Raw genomic sequence first — 25,633 nt, 5'->3', positions numbered from 1 at the left:
TGAAGGGACCTTTTTTGATGTCAAGTTCATCTAAAATCACAGGAGTTATGTGATTAGTCCCATTCTCGATGATATATTTTCGACTTTGTTGAGAGCTTTGCATGCGTGGGGACTAACAAGCATACCTACTCCACCAATAGATCCATTTACGCTATTTTTCCAGGCAGAAGAGGTCTTGATTTGTTTTTCCTTTCATCAGTCTTGACTTGTTTTTTGTATTTAGTGTAGTGTAAAGCTCAGTAGCTGATTTTTCGACTGCAACCTGAGCCTCATCAGCAGGATGCGCTCCTTGTTTGCCCGCGCGATGAGCGATGCGGGATGAATGTTTTAAAATTGTTCGTGTCATGTTTTGCTTTCGGGAGCTAGTATTTACACTCGCGGCCCGGGCAGGCTCGCCCTCAACTTGCCAGGCCGCAGCCAGGAGGCTGGGCCACGCCCCCTCTCGCCTTTCCTGGGCAAACGCTCCGGGATAATATGTATATATATTGCTGCCCGATAAACGGGCTTTTCAGAGTGCCTGAGTGTTTGGTTTGATTAAAGCAACTCGGATGAATTCCAGCTTTTTGTCGCGTCCATTCTTCCGATCGACGTGGGAGCCCCAGCTCCTTCATTGGTGACCTACCGACATGGACACGGCAGTCGCCCTTAAACTGCCTACCTTCTGGGAGGCTCACGCGGCGGTTTGGTTCGCACAGGCGGATTCCCTGTTCGCCCTGCGAGGCATCACGGCCGACGACACCCGCTTCCACCATGTGGTAGCAGCGCTCGGTTCGGCCACCGCGGCCCGTGCCCTGAGCCTCCTCGAGAGCCCGCCAGCCGCTGACAAATACGGCGCGATTAAGAAGCTTCTCCTCGACGCTTTCGCCCTCCCATCGGCGGAACGCGCACGGCGCCTGCTCGACCTGCCCGAGCTCGGCGACACGCGCCCTTCCGAGTGAATGGACTACATGCTTTCACTGCTCGGCGAGCACTCTCCGGCATTCCTGTTCCGGGAGCTGTTCCTCCGTCAGCTGCCTAACCCGGTACGCCTCGCCCTGGCAAGCACGATGATCACAGATCCCCGGGCCCTTGCCAGAGAAGCCGACAAGATCTCCGCCGCAGGACAGCGCATCGCAGCGGCGACATGGGACCCACCGCCGTCCGACGCAACACCCATGGCGCCCGAGCACCCGGCACGGTCGACGACCGAACTGCCGATGCAATTGGCGGCCACTACACCGAGCCGACCACCTCCAGCACGACGACCGGGGCCTCCACCTGACCAAGCGTGGTGTTACTATTATGCCAGGTTCGGACAGAAGGCCCGGACATGCCGACCCCCGTGCACCTTCGGCAGGCCGGGAAACGGCCGGGCCGGCGTTCATTACCAGCCATGAGCGCCGGCCACACGGGCAACTTACTGTTCATCACGGATAAAGCGTCCGGATGGCGCTTCCTGTGCGACACCGGCGCCCAACTGAGCGTCATACCCGCCTCTGACCAGGACAGGCAATCCGCGGTTTGCGGCCCCTCCTTGGTTGCGGCCAACGGATCGACCATCCGCACCTTCGGCCCGCGCAACGTCACCCTCTGCTTCGGCGGCCAACGCTTTGCTTGGACGTTTGTAACCGCAAACGTGCGCATGGCTCTGCTAGGCGCCGACTTCCTCTGCGCACACGGACTGCTGGTGGACGTCCAACGACGTCGTTTAATCAACGCCGAAACCTTCAGCTCCCTGGTATGCACATTGAGCAGCTCCGCGCCGACCGAGCTGGCATGCGCCGTCCCGGCGGCGAACGAGTTTGCTCGCCTGCTCACGGAGTTCCCGGCCCTCACGCGGCCGACGTTTTCGGCCGTCACAGTACGGCATGGGATCGAGCACCACATACCAACCACGGGCCCGCCGGTCTACGCCAGGGCCCGCCGCCTCGACCCAGCCAAGCTCGCCGTGGCGAAGGCCGAATTCGACGCATTGGAGCACCTCGGCATCGTGCGGCGCTCCGATAGCGCGTGGGCCTCGCCACTGCACATCGTGCCAAAGCCGGGGGGTGGATGGCGCCCGTGTGGTGACTACCGCCGTCTCAATGACGCTACCACCCCCGACAGGTACCCGATCCCGCATATCCAAGACTTCTCCGCCCGTCTGGCGGGACGGGTCATTTTTTCGAAAATTGATCTCATACGGGGATATCACCAGGTACCTGTCAGGGCGGCCGACGTCCCTAAAACGGCAGTCATCACGCCGTTCGGCTTATTCGAATTCTTGCGGATGCCGTTTGGTCTCAAGAACGCGGCTCAGGCGTTCCAGCGCTTGATGGACGGCGTGCTGCGTGACCTGCCATTCCTTTTCGTTTACCTGGACGACATCCTCGTCGCCAGCACATCCCGGGCCGAGCACCTCCTCCACCTCCGAACACTGTTCGGGCGCCTCAGCGAGCACGGCCTCATCGTCAACCCGGCCAAATGCCACTTCGGCACGACGGCCGTTGATTTTTTGGGCCACCACATCACCAAGAACGGGGCCGTGCCGCTGCCAACCAAGGTCGAGGCCATCACCACGTTCCCACGTCCCCGCACCATAAAGGCCCTGCAGGAATTCCTGGGAATGGTGAATTTTTATCACCGCTTCGTGCCCCGCGCTGCTCAACTCATGCGGCCCCTCTACGAAGCCCTCCGGGGCAAGCCGGCCAAGCACGACATCGCCTGGTCCGCAGCAATGGATGCGGCCTTCCAAAGCTCAAAGCGGGCCCTCGCCGACGCAGCACTGCTCGCTCACCCGGTGCTCAACGCTCCCATCGCCCTCACCACGGATGCCTCCGACTACGCGGTGGGCGCCGTACATGAGCAATGGGTGAACGGGGTTTGGCAGCCACTCGCTTTTTTCAGCCGGCAGCTCCGGCCGAACGAGCTCAAATACAGCCGACGTGGCGCAGGCAGTAAAGACATTTAAACTTACCGCGTTGTCCGCTTCCTTGTTATTGTACAAGTAAGCGCGCGTAGCACCGCGCTTCAGTGTCATGTTTTGCTTTCGGGAGCTAGTATTTACACTCGCTGTCGCCAGTCCATACGAGTGTGAGCAGTACCTTATTTCAGGGCATTTGTGCCTCACAGAAACAATCAGCAGTGACTGTTCGTATCGCCTTGCCACTAAGTGGAATGAACCAAGACTGTTCGAATTTGCGTCATTCACCATCCAACATCCAGCCTCCCAATGTCTTCGCCGTGACCCTGGTTCGGGTGGCATCCGGGTACGATGCCTTGCCAAAGGGCAACCCGTGTTTGGTCGGGGACTGCTTATTGTGTATTCGCAGCTAACCTCCATATCTGGAGGCCGTTTCACTATCCGCCACCTGCGACCCCGTGGATGGGAGTTTGCTCTCCACACCACACACACACACACACACACACACACACACACACACACACACACACACACACACACACACACACACACACACATGAATACACATATACACATATACACATACACATACACATCCACAAACACAAACACACACCACATGCCACACGACACACACACATACCACACACACACACACACACACACCACACCACACACACACACACCACACACCACACCACACATATATTGTGTACACATTTGACATCACACAGACCACCACACACACAGACCACCACACACACAGACCACCACACACACAGACCACCACACACAACTGTTGGCTCTGATAGCTCCACCAACAGCACAAATGTACACCCACAAGTACTGACAGTGCCTGGCCTATCCAGCTTCGGGGATGGGACCATTCGCAAGATCTTCAGGAGGGGTAAAGGTAAAAACAGGTGCGGGTATAGCGGGAACAGGGAAAGAAAAGAAACAAAGGTTGGAAGATCTGTGACTGTTCGCGGACCCGATGCAAAGAGCGAAAAGTTAAAGCTTTATTAACTAAACGCGGACCTCGAAGGAAACACCGTCCAGATGCTCCATCCTCCTGCTGTGTTTTTCTTTTGAACTTTTCCCGCTGCTGGTCGAGTCAGGTAACCACGCAGGTGCGGAATTAATTGATATGATTTTCCCTGAAACCTCCAGCGAGTAATCCTCGAACGATCTCTTGTTATTATCTTCCAGGAATTTCAAAAATAACATTTACCTGAGGGAGAGGCCGAGCTGAGTGAGCATTTCGCGCGTCATCCGCAGGAGCTTCGAGTACTGACCGCGAACAAAAGGGGATTTCTTGTGTTTTAAAGAAGTAAAGTCATCTTGCTTGTTTTTAATAATATTTCATTGAAGGAAACATGCACATTTGCTCTTTGAGAAAAGTTTCACTTTCACCCCTGAGCGTTTGTCTCCACTTCCGTCTTTTGGTGTTGCCTAGCAACGATGTTCTCGCCTGAGGGAAATCGCATGAAGGATTGAGGTAAGAAGGAATGAGGGAGAGGAGTGAAGGATGAATGAAGGTTAGCAGAGGCGGTGCGTTTCATTAGCAAGCAGCTTGCTATCGGTGATAAGCGATGTCGAGCAGTCCGTTCCGTTTCGTTGGAGTGCTTGATTGAGCGCAAAGGCACAAAACAGATGACGCACAGTCCGATGGTCATGGCACGTGATGCAGGCAGGTGACGGCGATAAAGGACGACAAGGACGTCACAGGCCGGCAGGTTGATAATATGGCTGGCAGGTCGCTGATGCAGGTAGGGGCTGGCGAGGAGGCCAGACAGCCGGCTTAGCCTTAATCTGTCATAACCCAATCTATCCATTCTCCCACCTAGTCTGGGCCCCCAAACCTATATTAACCCCTGGTTCTCCACTTCCACTCGACGAATGTACAAGTTTTATTCATATTATAACAGGAAATGGTAAGAACTCGTCCCCTCTTCCACAATTCTGTCCTCTCTCCACCCAAACCTGTATATGAAATATTCAAACGACACCTTTTCACGGCCAGGTACGCACAGTGGTGAGAAAAAGTTTGTAAAACAAAATAACAGCATGGTGTGGAGCTGTGCTCGCACGATAAAGCCGGACAAAATGGACGACACCAGGAACGAAGTTTCACTGAGCTATTTATTCTAGCACACCTCGAAAGAACTCAAAAGCACTGACTAGCCCGTTAACACGGGCGGCAATTTATATCAAAAGTTCACCACACAAAAGCCACGCCTCTCAGGCGGGGCGTGGTATGCAAATAAGTCAGCCACGCCTCTCAACAGGGCGTGGTATGCAAATCGAGAGTCCGCCCGGGCAAGGCAAGTCCGGACACTTCTGGGCGAGTACAGGCAAGTAACCGCCCGCCGGTTACGTCATCGGCCGGTGCAAGGTGATTGTGTCATGCTTCCGGTAACCGCTACATGCGCCCCCCCAGAATTAACTTGCACCGGGACAGTCAGTTTGAGGGGGGTCTTGATGACCCGGGCCGAAACGACCCCTGGCGATTCGTGTAGGGGTGGAAGGTGGCGTGGCGGTGGATGGTCGGGCGGGGGGCTTGGTTGACGGGGGACGGCCCCGTCGTGGAGGAAGGGCCAACCGTGGAGGCTGGTCGAGGTCCAAATGGGCCGGCTTGAGGCGGTCCACGGAGATGCGGTCTGGTTTGCCATCGATGTCAATGATGAACGACTTGTCGTCCCTCTTCAGGACCCGGAAAGGTCCATCATACGGCGGCCGGAGCGGTCCCCGGTGTGCGTCGTTCCGGATAAAAACGTACTCCGCAGTGCGAAGTGCTGGGGGGAGGTGGGGTTGGGGGCAAATCTCCTGGCGGCCTCCTGGAGGACTGAGCGTTGGCGAGCCGCGGACCAGGGGCCGGTGGCATCAGGGATGAACTCGCCCGGCACGCGCAGTGGCTGGCCGTAGACCAGCTCGGCGGTGGAAGCCTGGAGGTCCTCCTTAGGGGCCGTTCGGAGGCCCATTAGGACCCACGGGAGCCTATCGGCCCAACCGTCGTCCTGGAGGCTGGCCCTGAGAGTGGCCTTCATCGAGCGGTGGAACCGCTCGCACAAGCCGTTGGCTTGAGGGTGGTCAGCCGTGGTGCGGTATAGCTTGACCCCCAAGGCCTGGGCGACCGCGCCCCAAAGCACGGAGGTGAATTGCGGGCCTCTGTCGGAGGAGATGTCCGAGGGGGTGCCGAAACGGGCAATCCAGGTGCCAATGAAGGCCTGCGCCACGTCGGCGGATGTTGTTGATGCCAGCGGGACGGCCTCCGGCCACCTGGTGGTCCTGTCCACCATCGTGAGGAGGTGGGTGAAGCCCCGCGAGGAGGGAAGTGGTCCCACCAGGTCCACATTGACGTGGTCGAACCGCCGCGCGGGCACGTCGAATGGTGTCAACGGCGCCTGGGTGTGCCGGTGGACCTTCGCGCGCTGGCAGGCGACACAGGCGTTGGCCCAGTCTTGGACGTCCTTACGGAGCCCGTGACAAACGAACTTTGCTGCCATGAGCTTCTGCGACGCTTTCCGGCCTGGGTGGGAAAGGACGTGAAGGGCGTCAAATATGTGCCGCTGCCATCCGGTGGGCACGATGGGGCGAGGTTGGCCCAGGGAAACGTTGCACAGGAGAACTGTGCCTGTGTCCTCGAACGTCATTTAAAAACACCTCACCACCAAGTAATTCAAAACACCTCACCACCACATCATTTAAAAACACCTCACCACCAAGTAATTCAAAACACCTCACCACCACATCATTTAAAAACACCTCACCACCAAGTAATTCAAAACACCTCACCACCACGTAATTCAAAACACCTCATTACCAACTAATTCAAAACACCTCACCACCACATAATTAAAAACACCTCCCCACCACGTAATTATAAATACCTCACCCCCACGTAATTCAAAACACCTCACCACCAAGTGATTTTAAAACACCTCGCCACCATTTGATTTAAAAACACATCACCACCACGTCATTTAAAAACACCTCACCACCATATAATTCAAAATACCTCACCACCACGTGATTCAAAACCACCACAACCTTATCAAAAACACTTCACAACCACGGAAACAAAAGTTTGAGGGAGTCGTTAAGTGACAACACAGACACTGCCCAGATGTGTAGATATATAGATAAATGACTGTACCCGAGTTGCCGTTTTGTCATGGTTTAAACCAATCATAATTCAAACAATTATTTTGCATGAATGTATTTGTAATATACGTGATATCACATTTTATAAACTGAAGTTGAAAAAAAAAATTCCGAAAAAAGAAATAATTGGATTTTTTATTTATTTTAAAGAATACCCTTGGGACATACATACCGACGTGAGAGATATGTGCGTACCAGAAGTTTGGTACGATTTCACAAAAGTTTGAGAAAGTAGTTCAGTGACAACACAGGACAGACACTGCACAGATATATATATCTGTGAAGGAAAGGTGCAGACTGGAAGTTTGGAACGATTACACCTCACCACCACGTAATTCAAAACACCTCACCACCAAGTAATTCAAAACATCTCACAGCCATAAAACACGTAATAAAAACACCTCACAGCCATAAAACACGTAATAAAAACACCTCACAGCCATAAAACACGGAATAAAAACACCTCACCACCACAAAATTAAAAACACCTCACAGCCACGAAATTAAAAACACCTCACCACCACAAAATTCAAAACACCTCACAGCCATAAAACACGTAATAAAAACACCTCACAGCCATAAAACACGTAATAAAAACACCTCACCACCACGGAATTAAAAACACCTCACAGCCATAAAACACGTAATAAAAACACCTCACAGCCATAAAAAAAGTTATAAAAACACGTCACAGCCATAAAACACGTAATAAAAACACCTCACCACCACGAAATTAAAAACACCTCACAGCCATAAAACACGCAATAACAACACCTCACCACCACAAAATTAAAAACACCTCACAGCCATAAAACACGCAATAAAAACACCTCACAGCCATAAAACACGTAATAAAAACACCTCATGCCATAAAACACAATAAAAACACCTCACAGCCATAAAACACGAAATAAAAACACCTCACAGCCATAAAACACGTAATAAAAACACCTCACAGCCATAAAACACGTAATAAAAACACCTCATAGCTATAAAACACATAATAAAAACACCTCACAGTCACAAAACACGTAATAGAAACACCTCACAGCCACGAAATTGAAAACACCTCACCACCATGAAATTAAAAACACCTCACAGCCATAAAACACGTAATAAAAACACCTCACCACCACGAAATTGAAAACACCTCACAGCCATAAAACACGTAATAAAAACACCTCACCACCACGAAATTAAAAACACCTCACCACCACAAAATTAAAAACACCTCACAGCCATAAATCACGTAATAAAAACACCTCACCACCACAAAATTAAAAACACCTCACCACCACGAAATTAAAAACACCTCACCACCACGAAATTGAAAACACATCACCACCAGGAAATTAAAAACACCTCACAGCCACAAAACACGTAATAAAAACACCTCACAGCCACGAAATTGAAAACACCTCACCACCACGAAATTAAAAACACCTCACAGCCATAACACGTAATAAAGACACCTCACCACCACGAAATTAAAAACACCTCACAGCCATAAAACACGGAATAAAAACACCTCACAGCCATAAAACACGTAATAAAAACACCTCATAGCCATAAAACACATCATAAAAACACCTCACAGTCACACAACACATAATAAAAACACCTCACAGCCACGAAATTGAAAACACCTCACCACCATGAAATTTTAAAAACCTCACAGCCATAAAACACGTATTAAAACACCTCATAGCCATAAAACACGTATTAAAAACACTTCACCACCACGTAATAAAAACACCTCACCACCACGAAATTTAAAAAACCTCACAGCCATAAAACACGTAATAAAAACACCTCACCACCACGAAATTAAAAACACCTCACAGCCATAAAACAAGTAATAAAAGCACCTCACACCATAAAACACGTAATAAAAACACCTCACCACCACGTAATAAAAACACCTCACAGCCACGAAATTGAAAACACCTCACCACCACGAAATTAAAAACACCTCACAGCCATAACACGTAATAAAGACACCTCACCACCACGAAATTAAAAACACCTCACAGCCATAAAACACGGAATAAAAACACCTCACAGCCATAAAACACGTAATAAAAATACCTCATAGCCATAAAACACATCATAAAAACACCTCACAGTCACAAAACACATAATAAAAACACCTCACAGCCACGAAATTGAAAACACCTCACCACCATGAAATTTTAAAAACCTCACAGCCATAAAACACGTATTAAAACACATCACCACCACGAAATTAAAAACACCTCACAGCCATAAAACAAGTAATAAAAGCACCTCACACCATAAAACACGTAATAAAAACACCTCACCACCACGTAATAAAAACACCTCACAGCCACGAAATTGAAAACACCTCACCACCACAAAATTAAAAACACATCACATCCATAAAACACGTAATAAAAACAACTCACCATCACGAAATTTAAAAAACCTCACAGCCATAAAACACGTAATAAAAACACCTCACCACCACGACATTAAAAACACCTCACAGCCATAAAACACGTAATAAAAACACCTCACAGCCATAAAACACGTAATAAAAACACATCACAGCCATAAAACACGTAATAAAAACACCTCACAGCCATAAAACACAAAATAAAAACACCTCACAGCCACGAAATTAAAACACCTCACAGCCACAAAACACGTAATAAAAACACCTCACCACTACGAAATTAAAAACACCTCACAGCCATAAAACAAGTAATAAAAGCACCTCACACCATAAAACACGTAATAAAAACACCTCACCACCACGTAATAAAAACACCTCACAGCCACGAAATTGAAAACACCTCACCACCACAAAATTAAAAACACCTCACATCCATAAAACACGTAATAAAAACAACTCACCATCACGAAATTTAAAAAACCTCACAGCCATAAAACACGTAATAAAAACACCTCACCACCACGAAATTAAAAACACCTCACAGCCATAAAACACGTAATAAAAACACCTCACAGCCATAAAACACGTAATAAAAACACCTCACCACCACAAAATTAAAAACACCTCACAGCCATAAAACACGTAATAAAAACACCTCACACCATAAAACACGTAATAAAAACACCTCACCACCACGTAATAAAAACACCTCACAGCCACGAAATTGAAAACACCTCACCACCACAAAATTAAAAACACCTCACATCCATAAAACACGTAATAAAAACAACTCACCATCACGAAATTTAAAAAACCTCACAGCCATAAAACACGTAATAAAAACACCTCACCGCCACAAAATTAAAAACACCTCACAGCCATAAAACACGTAATAAAAACACCTCACAGCCATAAAACACGTAATAAAAACACCTCACCACCACAAAATTAAAAACACCTCACATCCATAAAACACGTAATAAAAACAACTCACCATCACGAAATTTTAAAAACCTCACAGCCATAAAACACGTAATAAAAACACCTCACCACCACGAAATTAAAAACACCTCACAGCCACAAAACACGTAATAAAAACACCTCACAGCCACGAAATTGAAAACACCTCACCACCATGAAATTAAAAACACCTCACAGCCATAAAACACGTAATAAAAACACCTCACCACCACGAAATTGAAAACACCTCACAGCCATAAAACACGTAATAAAAACACCTCACCACCACGAAATTAAAAACACCTCACCACCACAAAATTAAAAACACCTCACAGCCATAAATCATGTAATAAAAACACCTCACCACCACGAAATTAAAAACACCTCACCACCACAAAATTAAAAACACCTCACCACCACTAAATTGAAAACACATCACCACCAGGAAATTAAAAACACCTCACAGCCACAAAACACGTAATAAAAACACCTCACAGCCACGAAATTGAAAACACCTCACCACCACGAAATTAAAAACACCTCACAGCCATAACACGTAATAAAGACACCTCACCACCACGAAATTAAAAACACCTCACAGCCATAAAACACGGAATAAAAACACCTCACAGCCATAAAACACGTAATAAAAACACCTCATAGCCATAAAACACATCATAAAAACACCTCACAGTCACACAACACATAATAAAAACACCTCACAGCCACGAAATTGAAAACACCTCACCACCATGAAATTTTAAAAACCTCACAGCCATAAAACACGTATTAAAACACCTCATAGCCATAAAACACGTATTAAAAACACTTCACCACCACGTAATAAAAACACCTCACCACCACGAAATTTAAAAAACCTCACAGCCATAAAACACGTAATAAAAACACCTCACCACCACGAAATTAAAAACACCTCACAGCCATAAAACAAGTAATAAAAGCACCTCACACCATAAAACACGTAATAAAAACACCTCACCACCACGTAATAAAAACACCTCACAGCCACGAAATTGAAAACACCTCACCACCACGAAATTAAAAACACCTCACAGCCAAAACACGTAATAAAGACACCTCACCACCACGAAATTAAAAACACCTCACAGCCATAAAACACGGAATAAAAACACCTCACAGCCATAAAACACGTAATAAAAATACCTCATAGCCATAAAACACATCATAAAAACACCTCACAGTCACAAAACACATAATAAAAACACCTCACAGCCACGAAATTGAAAACACCTCACCACCACGAAATTAAAAACACCTCACCACCACAAAATTAAAAACACCTCACCACCACGAAATTGAAAACACATCACCACCAGGAAATTAAAAACACCTCACAGCCACAAAACACGTAATAAAAACACCTCACAGCCACGAAATTGAAAACACCTCACCACCACGAAATTAAAAACACCTCACAGCCATAACACGTAATAAAGACACCTCACCACCACGAAATTAAAAACACCTCACAGCCATAAAACACGGAATAAAAACACCTCACAGCCATAAAACACGTAATAAAAACACCTCATAGCCATAAAACACATCATAAAAACACCTCACAGTCACAAAACACATAATAAAAACACCTCACAGCCACGAAATTGAAAACACCTCACCACTATGAAATTTTAAAAACCTCACAGCCATAAAACACGTATTAAAACACCTCATAGCCATAAAACACGTATTAAAAACACTTCACCACCACGTAATAAAAACACCTCACCACCACGAAATTTAAAAAACCTCACAGCCATAAAACACGTAATAAAAACACCTCACCACCACGAAATTAAAAACACCTCACAGCCATAAAACAAGTAATAAAAGCACCTCACACCATAAAACACGTAATAAAAACACCTCACCACCACGTAATAAAAACACCTCACAGCCACGAAATTGAAAACACCTCACCACCACAAAATTAAAAACACCTCACATCCATAAAACACGTAATAAAAACAACTCACCATCACGAAATTTTAAAAACCTCACAGCCATAAAACACGTAATAAAAACACCTCACCACCACGAAATTAAAAACACCTCACAGCCATAAAACACGTAATAAAAACACCTCACAGCCATAAAACACGTAATAAAAACACATCACAGCCATAAAACACGTAATAAAAACACCTCACAGCCACGAAATTAAAACACCTCACAGCCACAAAACACGTAATAAAAACACCTCACCACTACGAAATTAAAAACACCTCACAGCCACGAAATTGAAAACATCTCACCACCCCGAAATTAAAAACACCTCACAGCCATAAATCACGTAATAAAAACACCTCACCACCACAAAATTAAAAACACCTCACCACCACGAAATTAAAAACACCTCACCACCACAAAATTAAAAACACCTCACCACCACGAAATTGAAAACACATCACCACCAGGAAATTAAAAACACCTCACAGCCACAAAACACGTAATAAAAACACCTCACAGCCACGAAATTGAAAACACCTCACCACCACGAAATTAAAAACACCTCACAGCCATAACACGTAATAAAGACACCTCACCACCACGAAATTAAAAACACCTCACAGCCATAAAACACGGAATAAAAACACCTCACAGCCACGAAATTGAAAACACCTCACCACCACGAAATTAAAAACACCTCACAGCCATAACACGTAATAAAGACACCTCACCACCACGAAATTAAAAACACCTCACAGCCATAAAACACGGAATAAAAACACCTCACAGCCATAAAACACGTAATAAAAATACCTCATAGCCATAAAACACATCATAAAAACACCTCACAGTCACAAAACACATAATAAAAACACCTCACAGCCACGAAATTGAAAACACCTCACCACCATGAAATTTTAAAAACCTCACAGCCATAAAACACGTATTAAAACACATCACCACCACGAAATTAAAAACACCTCACAGCCATAAAACAAGTAATAAAAGCACCTCACACCATAAAACACGTAATAAAAACACCTCACCACCACGTAATAAAAACACCTCACAGCCACGAAATTGAAAACACCTCACCACCACAAAATTAAAAACACCTCACATCCATAAAACACGTAATAAAAACAACTCACCATCACGAAATTTAAAAAACCTCACAGCCATAAAACACGTAATAAAAACACCTCACCACCACGACATTAAAAACACCTCACAGCCATAAAACACGTAATAAAAACACCTCACAGCCATAAAACACGTAATAAAAACACATCACAGCCATAAAACACGTAATAAAAACACCTCACAGCCATAAAACACAAAATAAAAACACCTCACAGCCACGAAATTAAAACACCTCACAGCCACAAAACACGTAATAAAAACACCTCACCACTACGAAATTAAAAACACCTCACAGCCACGAAATTGAAAACATCTCACCACCCCGAAATTAAAAACACCTCACAGCCATAAATCACGTAATAAAAACACCTCACCACCACAAAATTAAAAACACCTCACCACCACGAAATTAAAAACACCTCACCACCACAAAATTAAAAACACCTCACCACCACGAAATTAAAAACACCTCACCACCACAAAATTAAAAACACCTCACCACCACGAAATTGAAAACACATCACCACCAGGAAATTAAAAACACCTCACAGCCACAAAACACATAATAAAAACACCTCACAGCCACGAAATTGAAAACACCTCACCACCATGAAATTTTAAAAACCTCACAGCCATAAAACACGTATTAAAACACCTCACCACCACGAAATTAAAAACACCTCACAGCCATAAAACAAGTAATAAAAGCACCTCACACCATAAAACACGTAATAAAAACACCTCACCACCACGTAATAAAAACACCTCACAGCCACGAAATTGAAAACACCTCACCACCACAAAATTAAAAACACCTCACATCCATAAAACACGTAATAAAAACAACTCACCATCACGAAATTTAAAAAACCTCACAGCCATAAAACACGTAATAAAAACACCTCACCACCACGAAATTAAAAACACCTCACAGCCATAAAACACGTAATAAAAACACCTCACAGCCATAAAACACGTAATAAAAACACCTCACCACCACAAAATTAAAAACACCTCACATCCATAAAACACGTAATAAAAACAACTCACCATCACGAAATTTAAAAAACCTCACAGCCATAAAACACGTAATAAAAACACCTCACCACCACGAAATTAAAAACACCTCACAGCCACAAAACACGTAATAAAAACACCTCACAGCCACGAAATTGAAAACACCTCACCACCATGAAATTAAAAACACCTCACAGCCATAAAACACGTAATAAAAACACCTCACCACCACGAAATTGAAAACACCTCACAGCCATAAAACACGTAATAAAAACACCTCACCACCACGAAATTAAAAACACCTCACCACCACAAAATTAAAAACACCTCACAGCCATAAATCATGTAATAAAAACACCTCACCACCACGAAATTAAAAACACCTCACCACCACAAAATTAAAAACACCTCACCACCACTAAATTGAAAACACATCACCACCAGGAAATTAAAAACACCTCACAGCCACAAAACACGTAATAAAAACACCTCACAGCCACGAAATTGAAAACACCTCACCACCACGAAATTAAAAACACCTCACAGCCATAACACGTAATAAAGACACCTCACCACCACGAAATTAAAAACACCTCACAGCCATAAAACACGGAATAAAAACACCTCACAGCCATAAAACACGTAATAAAAACACCTCATAGCCATAAAACACATCATAAAAACACCTCACAGTCACAAAACACCTAATAAAAACACCTCACAGCCACGAAATTGAAAACACCTCACCACCATGAAATTTTAAAAACCTCACAGCCATAAAACACATATTAAAACACCTCATAGCCATAAAACACGTATTAAAAACACTTCACAACCACGTAATAAAAACACCTCACCACCACGAAATTTAAAAAACCTCACAGCCATAAAACACGTAATAAAAACACCTCACCACCACGAAATTAAAAACACCTCACAGCCATAAAACAAGTAATAAAAGCACCTCACACCATAAAACACGTAATAAAAACACCTCACCACCACGTAATAAAAACACCTCACAGCCACGAAATTGAAAACACCTCACCACCAAGAAATTAAAAACACCTCACAGCCATAACACGTAATAAAGACACCTCACCACCACGAAATTAAAAACACCTCACAGCCATAAAACACGGAATAAAAACACCTCACAGCCATAAAACACGTAATAAAAATACCTCATAGCCATAAAACACATCATAAAAACACCTCACAGTCACAAAACACATAATAAAAACACCTCACAGCCACGAAATTGAAAACACCTCACCACCACGAAATTAAAAACACCTCACCACCACAAAATTAAAAACACCTCACCACCACGAAATTGAAAACACATCACCACCAGGAAATTAAAAACACCTCACAGCCACAAAACACGTAATAAAAACACCTCACAGCCACGAAATTGAAAACACCTCACCACCACGAAATTAAAAACACCTCACAGCCATAACACGTAATAAAGACACCTCACCACCACGAAATTAAAAACACCTCACAGCCATAAAACACGGAATAAAAACACCTCACAGCCATAAAACACGTAATAAAAACACCTCATAGCCATAAAACACATCATAAAAACACCTCACAGTCACAAAACACATAATAAAAACACCTCACAGCCACGAAATTGAAAACACCTCACCACCATGAAATTTTAAAAACCTCACAGCCATAAAACACGTATTAAAACACCTCATAGCCATAAAACACGTATTAAAAACACTTCACCACCACGTAATAAAAACACCTCACCACCACGAAATTTAAAAAACCTCACAGCCATAAAACACGTAATAAAAACACCTCACCACCACGAAATTAAAAACACCTCACAGCCATAAAACAAGTAATAAAAGCACCTCACACCATAAAACACGTAATAAAAACACCTCACCACCACGTAATAAAAACACCTCACAGCCACGAAATTGAAAACACCTCACCACCACAAAATTAAAAACACCTCACATCCATAAAACACGTAATAAAAACAACTCACCATCACGAAATTTAAAAAACCTCACAGCCATAAAACACGTAATAAAAACACCTCACCACCACGAAATTAAAAACACCTCACAGCCATAAAACACGTAATAAAAACACCTCACAGCCATAAAACACGTAATAAAAACACATCACAGCCATAAAACACGTAATAAAAACACCTCACAGCCACGAAATTAAAACACCTCACAGCCACAAAACACGTAATAAAAACACCTCACCACTACGAAATTAAAAACACCTCACAGCCACGAAATTGAAAACATCTCACCACCCCGAAATTAAAAACACCTCACAGCCATAAATCACGTAATAAAAACACCTCACCACCACAAAATTAAAAACACCTCACCACCACGAAATTAAAAACACCTCACCACCACAAAATTAAAAACACCTCACCACCACGAAATTGAAAACACATCACCACCAGGAAATTAAAAACACCTCACAGCCACAAAACACGTAATAAAAACACCTCACAGCCACGAAATTGAAAACACCTCACCACCACGAAATTAAAAACACCTCACAGCCATAACACGTAATAAAGACACCTCACCACCACGAAATTAAAAACACCTCACAGCCATAAAACACGGAATAAAAACACCTCACAGCCATAAAACACGTAATAAAAACACCTCATAGCCATAAAACACATCATAAAAACACCTCACAGTCACAAAACACATAATAAAAACACCTCACAGCCACGAAATTGAAAACACCTCACCACCATGAAATTTTAAAAACCTCACAGCCATAAAACACGTATTAAAACACCTCACAGCCACAAAACACGGAATAAAAACACCTCACCACTACGAAATTAAAAACACCTCACAGCCACGAAATTGAAAACATCTCACCACCCCGAAATTAAAAACACCTCACAGCCATAAAACACGTAATAAAAACACCTCACAGCCACGAAATTAAAAACACCTCACAGCCACGAAATTAAAAACACCTCACAGCCATAAAACATGTAATAAAAACACCTCACCACCACAAAATTAAAAACACCTCACAGCCACGAAATTAAAAACACCTCACCACCACAAAATTCAAAACACCTCACAGCCATAAAACACGTAATAAAAACACCTCACAGCCATAAAACACGTAATAAAAACACCTCACCACCACGGAATTAAAAACACCTCACAGCCATAAAACACGTAATAAAAACACCTCACAGCCATAAAAAAAAGTTATAAAATCACGTCACAGCCATAAAACACGTAATGAAAACACCTCACCACCACAAAATTAAAAACACCTCACATCCATAAAACACGTAATAAAAACAACTCACCATCACGAAATTTAAAAAACCTCACAGCCATAAAACACGTAATAAAAACACCTCACCACCACGAAATTAAAAACACCTCACAGCCATAAAACACGTAATAAAAACACCTCACAGCCATAAAACACGTAATAAAAACACATCACAGCCATAAAACGCGTAATAAAAACACCTCACAGCCACGAAATTAAAACACCTCACAGCCACAAAACACGTAATAAAAACACCTCACCACTACGAAATTAAAAACACCTCACAGCCACGAAATTGAAAACATCTCACCACCCCGAAATTAAAAACACCTCACAGCCATAAATCACGTAATAAAAACACCTCACCACCACAAAATTAAAAACACCTCACCACCACGAAATTAAAAACACCTCACCACCACAAAATTAAAAACACCTCACCACCACGAAATTGAAAACACATCACCACCAGGAAATTAAAAACACCTCACAGCCACAAAACACGTAATAAAAACACCTCACAGCCACGAAATTGAAAACACCTCACCACCACGAAATTAAAAACACCTCACAGCCATAACACGTAATAAAGACACCTCACCACCACGAAATTAAAAACACCTCACAGCCATAAAACACGGAATAAAAACACCTCACAGCCATAAAACACGTAATAAAAACACCTCATAGCCATAAAACACATCATAAAAACACCTCACAGTCACAAAACACATAATAAAAACACCTCACAGCCACGAAATTGAAAACACCTCACCACCATGAAATTTTAAAAACCTCACAGCCATAAAACACGTATTAAAACACCTCACAGCCACAAAACACGGAATAAAAACACCTCACCACTACGAAATTAAAAACACCTCACAGCCACGAAATTGAAAACATCTCACCACCCCGAAATTAAAAACACCTCACAGCCATAAAACACGTAATAAAAACACCTCACAGCCACGAAATTAAAAACACCTCACAGCCACGAAATTAAAAACACCTCACAGCCATAAAACATGTAATAAAAACACCTCACCACCACAAAATTAAAAACACCTCACAGCCACGAAATTAAAAACACCTCACCACCACAAAATTCAAAACACCTCACAGCCATAAAACACGTAATAAAAACACCTCACAGCCATAAAACACGTAATAAAAACACCTCACCACCACGGAATTAAAAACACCTCACAGCCATAAAACACGTAATAAAAACACCTCACAGCCATAAAAAAAAGTTATAAAATCACGTCACAGCCATAAAACACGTAATGAAAACACCTCACCACCACGAAATTAAAAACACCTCACAGCCATAAAACACGCAATAACAACACCTCACCACCACAAAATTAAAAACACCTCACAGCCATAAAACACGCAATAAAAACACCTCACAGCCATAAAACACGTAATAAAAACACCTCATGCCATAAAACACAATAAAAACACCTCACAGCCATAAAACACGAAATAAAAACACCTCACAGCCATAAAACACGTAATAAAAACACCTCACAGCCATAAAACACGTAATAAAAACACCTCATAGCTATAAAACACATAATAAAAACCCCTCACAGTCACAAAACACGTAATAGAAACACCTCACAGCCACGAAATTGAAAACACCTCACCACCATGAAATTAAAAACACCTCACAGCCATAAAACACGTAATAAAAACACCTCACCACCACGAAATTGAAAACACCTCACAGCCATAAAACACGTAATAAAAACACCTCACCACCACGAAATTAAAAACACCTCACCACCACAAAATTAAAAACACCTCACAGCCATAAATCACGTAATAAAAACACCTCACCACCACAAAATTAAAAACACCTCACCACCACGAAATTAAAAACACCTCACCACCACAAAATTAAAAACACCTCACCACCACGAAATTGAAAACACCTCACCACCAGGAAATTAAAAACACCTCACAGCCACAAAACACGTAATAAAAACACCTCACAGCCACGAAATTGAAAACACCTCACCACCACGAAATTAAAAACACCTCACAGCCATAACACGTAATAAAGACACCTCACCACCACGAAATTAAAAACACCTCACAGCCATAAAACACGGAATAAAAACACCTCACAGCCATAAAACACGTAATAAAAACACCTCATAGCCATAAAACACATCATAAAAACACCTCACAGTCACAAAACACATAATAAAAACACCTCACAGCCACGAAATTGAAAACACCTCACCACCATGAAATTTTAAAAACCTCACAGCCATAAAACACGTATTAAAACACCTCATAGCCATAAAACACGTATTAAAAACACTTCACCACCACGTAATAAAAACACCTCACCACCACGAAATATAAAAAACCTCACAGCCATAAAACACGTAATAAAAACACCTCACCACCACGAAATTAAAAACACCTCACAGCCATAAAACAAGTAATAAAAGCACCTCACACCATAAAACACGTAATAAAAACACCTCACCACCACGTAATAAAAACACCTCACAGCCACGAAATTGAAAACACCTCACCACCACAAAATTAAAAACACCTCACATCCATAAAACACGTAATAAAAACAACTCACCATCACGAAATTTAAAAAACCTCACAGCCATAAAACACGTAATAAAAACACCTCACCACCACGAAATTAAAAACACCTCACAGCCATAAAACACGTAATAAAAACACCTCACAGCCATAAAACACGTAATAAAAACACATCACAGCCATAAAACACGTAATAAAAACACCTCACAGCCATAAAACACATAATAAAAACACCTCACAGCCACGAAATTAAAACACCTCACAGCCACAAAACACGTAATAAAAACACCTCACCACTACGAAATTAAAAACACCTCACAGCCACGAAATTGAAAACATCTCACCACCCCGAAATTAAAAACACCTCACAGCCATAAAACACGTAATAAAAACACCTCACAGCCACGAAATTAAAAACACCTCACAGCCACGAAATTAAAAACACCTCACAGCCATAAAACACGTAATAAAAACACCTCACCACCACAAAATTAAAAACACCTCACAGCCACGAAATTAAAAACACCTCACCACCATAAAATTAAAAACACCTCACAGCCATAAAACACGTAATAAAAACACCTCACAGCCATAAAACACGTAATAAAAACACCTCACCACCACGGAATTAAAAACACCTCACAGCCATAAAACACGTAATAAAAACACCTCACAGCCATAAAAAAAGTTATAAAATCACGTCACAGCCATAAAACACGTAATAAAAACACCTCACCACCACGAAATTAAAAACACCTCACAGCCATAAAACACGCAATAACAACACCTCACCACCACAAAATTAAAAACACCTTACAGCCATAAAACACGCAATAAAAACACCTCACAGCCATAAAACACGTAATAAAAACACCTCATGCCATAAAACACAATAAAAACACCTCACAGCCATAAAACACGAAATAAAAACACCTCACAGCCATAAAACACTTAAGAAAAACACCTCACAGCCATAAAACACGTAATAAAAACACCTCATAGCTATAAAACACATAATAAAAACACCTCACAGTCACAAAACACGTAATAGAAACACCTCACAGCCACGAAATTGAAAACACCTCACCACCATGAAATTAAAAACACCTCACAGCCATAAAACACGTAATAAAAACACCTCACCACCACGAAATTGAAAACACCTCACAGCCATAAAACACGTAATAAAAACACCTCACCACCACGAAATTAAAAACACCTCACCACCACAAAATTAAAACACCTCACAGCCATAAATCACGTAATAAAAACACCTCACCGCCACAAAATTAAAAACACCTCACCACCACGAAATTAAAAACACCTCACCACCACAAAATAAAAACACCTCACAGCCACGAAATTGAAAACACCTCACCACCACGAAATTAAAAACACCTCACAGCCATAACACGTAATAAAGACACCTCACCACCACGAAATTAAAAACACCTCACAGCCATAAAACACGGAATAAAAACACCTCACAGCCATAAAACACGTAATAAAAACACCTCATAGCCATAAAACACATCATAAAAACACCTCACAGTCACAAAACACATAATAAAAACACCTCACAGCCACGAAATTGAAAACACCTCACCACCATGAAATTTTAAAAACCTCACAGCCATAAAACACGTATTAAAACACCTCATAGCCATAAAACACGTATTAAAAACACTTCACCACCACGTAATAAAAACACCTCACCACCACGAAATATAAAAAACCTCACAGCCATAAAACACGTAATAAAAACACCTCACCACCACGAAATTAAAAACACCTCACAGCCATAAAACAAGTAATAAAAGCACCTCACACCATAAAACACGTAATAAAAACACCTCACCACCACGTAATAAAAACACCTCACAGCCACGAAATTGAAAACACCTCACCACCACAAAATTAAAAACACCTCACATCCATAAAACACGTAATAAAAACAACTCACCATCACGAAATTTAAAAAACCTCACAGCCATAAAACACGTAATAAAAACACCTCACCACCACGAAATTAAAAACACCTCACAGCCATAAAACACGTAATAAAAACACCTCACAGCCATAAAACACGTAATAAAAACACATCACAGCCATAAAACACGTAATAAAAACACCTCACAGCCATAAAACACATAATAAAAACACCTCACAGCCACGAAATTAAAACACCTCACAGCCACAAAACACGTAATAAAAACACCTCACCACTACGAAATTAAAAACACCTCACAGCCACGAAATTGAAAACATCTCACCACCCCGAAATTAAAAACACCTCACAGCCATAAAACACGTAATAAAAACACCTCACAGCCACGAAATTAAAAACACCTCACAGCCACGAAATTAAAAACACCTCACAGCCATAAAACACGTAATAAAAACACCTCACAACCACAAAATTAAAAACACCTCACAGCCACGAAATTAAAAACACCTCACCACCATAAAATTAAAAACACCTCACAGCCATAAAGCACGTAATAAAAACACCTCACAGCCATAAAACACGTAATAAAAACACCTCACCACCACGGAATTAAAAACACCTCACAGCCATAAAACACGTAATAAAAACACCTCACAGCCATAAAAAAAGTTATAAAATCACGTCACAGCCATAAAACACGTAATAAAAACACCTCACCACCACGAAATTAAAAACACCTCACAGCCATAAAACACGCAATAACAACACCTCACCACCACAAAATTAAAAACACCTTACAGCCATAAAACATGCAATAAAAACACCTCACAGCCATAAAACACGTAATAAAAACACCTCATGCCATAAAACACAATAAAAACACCTCACAGCCATAAAACACGAAATAAAAACACCTCACAGCCATAAAACACTTAAGAAAAACACCTCACAGCCATAAAACACGTAATAAAAACACCTCATAGCTATAAAACACATAATAAAAACACCTCACAGCCACAAAACACGTAATAGAAACACCTCACAGCCACGAAATTGAAAACACCTCACCACCATGAAATTAAAAACACCTCACAGCCATAACACGTAATAAAAACACCTCACCACCACGAAATTGAAAACACCTCACAGCCATAAAACACGTAATAAAAACACCTCACAGCCATAAAACACGTAATAAAAACACCTCATAGCCATAAAACACGCAATAACAACACCTCACCACCACAAAATTAAAAACACCTTACAGCCATAAAACACGCAATAAAAACACCTCACAGCCATAAAACACGTAATAAAAACACCTCATGCCATAAAACACAATAAAAACACCTCACAGCCATAAAACACGAAATAAAAACACCTCACAGCCATAAAACACTTAAGAAAAACACCTCACAGCCATAAAACACGTAATAAAAACACCTCATAGCTATAAAACACATAATAAAAACACCTCACAGCCACAAAACACGTAATAGAAACACCTCACAGCCACGAAATTGAAAACACCTCACCACCATGAAATTAAAAACACCTCACAGCCATAACACGTAATAAAAACACCTCACCACCACGAAATTGAAAACACCTCACAGCCATAAAACACGTAATAAAAACACCTCACAGCCATAAAACACGTAATAAAAACACCTCATAGCCATAAAACACATCATAAAAACACCTCACAGTCACACAACACATAAACACCTCACAGCCACGAAATTGAAAACACCTCACCACCATGAAATTTTAAAAACCTCACAGCCATAAAACACGTATTAAAACACCTCATAGCCATAAAACACGTATTAAAAACACCTCATAGCCATAAAACACATCATAAAAACACCTCACAGTCACACAACACATAAACACCTCACAGCCACGAAATTGAAAACACCTCACCACCATGAAATTTTAAAAACCTCACAGCCATAAAACACGTATTAAAACACCTCATAGCCATAAAACACGTATTAAAAACACTTCACAACCACGTAATAAAAACACCTCACCACCACGAAATTTAAAAAACCTCACAGCCATAAAACACGTAATAAAAACACCTCACCACCACGAAATTAAAAACACCTCACAGCCATAAAACAAGTAATAAAAGCACCTCACACCATAAAACACGTAATAAAAACACCTCACAGCCATAAAACACGTAATAAAAACACCTCACCACCACAAAATTGAAAACACCTCACCACCAGGAAATTAAAAACACCTCACAGCCACAAAACACGTAATAAAAACACCTCACAGCCACGAAATTGAAAACACCTCACCACCACGAAATTAAAAACACCTCACAGCCATAACACGTAATAAAGACACCTCACCACCACGAAATTAAAAACACCTCACAGCCATAAAACACGGAATAAAAACACCTCACAGCCATAAAACACGTAATAAAAATACCTCATAGCCATAAAACACATCATAAAAACACCTCACAGTCACAAAACACATAATAAAAACACCTCACAGCCACGAAATTGAAAACACCTCACCACCACGAAATTAAAAACACCTCACCACCACAAAATTAAAAACACCTCACCACCACGAAATTGAAAACACATCACCACCAGGAAATTAAAAACACCTCACAGCCACAAAACACGTAATAAAAACACCTCACAGCCACGAAATTGAAAACACCTCACCACCACGAAATTAAAAACACCTCACAGCCATAACACGTAATAAAGACACCTCACCACCACGAAATTAAAAACACCTCACAGCCATAAAACACGGAATAAAAACACCTCACAGCCATAAAACACGTAATAAAAACACCTCATAGCCATAAAACACATCATAAAAACACCTCACAGTCACACAACACATAATAAAAACACCTCACAGCCACGAAATTGAAAACACCTCACCACCATGAAATTTTAAAAACCTCACAGCCATAAAACACGTATTAAAACACCTCATAGCCATAAAACACGTATTAAAAACACTTCACCACCACGTAATAAAAACACCTCACCACCACGAAATTTAAAAAACCTCACAGCCATAAAACACGTAATAAAAACACCTCACCACCACGAATTTAAAAACACCTCACAGCCATAAAACAAGTAATAAAAGCACCTCACACCATAAAACACGTAATAAAAACACCTCACCACCACGTAATAAAAACACCTCACAGCCACGAAATTGA

The sequence above is a fragment of the Myxine glutinosa genome, chromosome 7 (genome assembly GCF_964187855.1).
Source record: "Myxine glutinosa chromosome 7, kmMyxGlut1.1, whole genome shotgun sequence".
NCBI classification, from domain to species: Eukaryota; Metazoa; Chordata; class Myxini; order Myxiniformes; family Myxinidae; genus Myxine; species Myxine glutinosa.
This window is presented reverse-complemented; position numbering follows the sequence as displayed.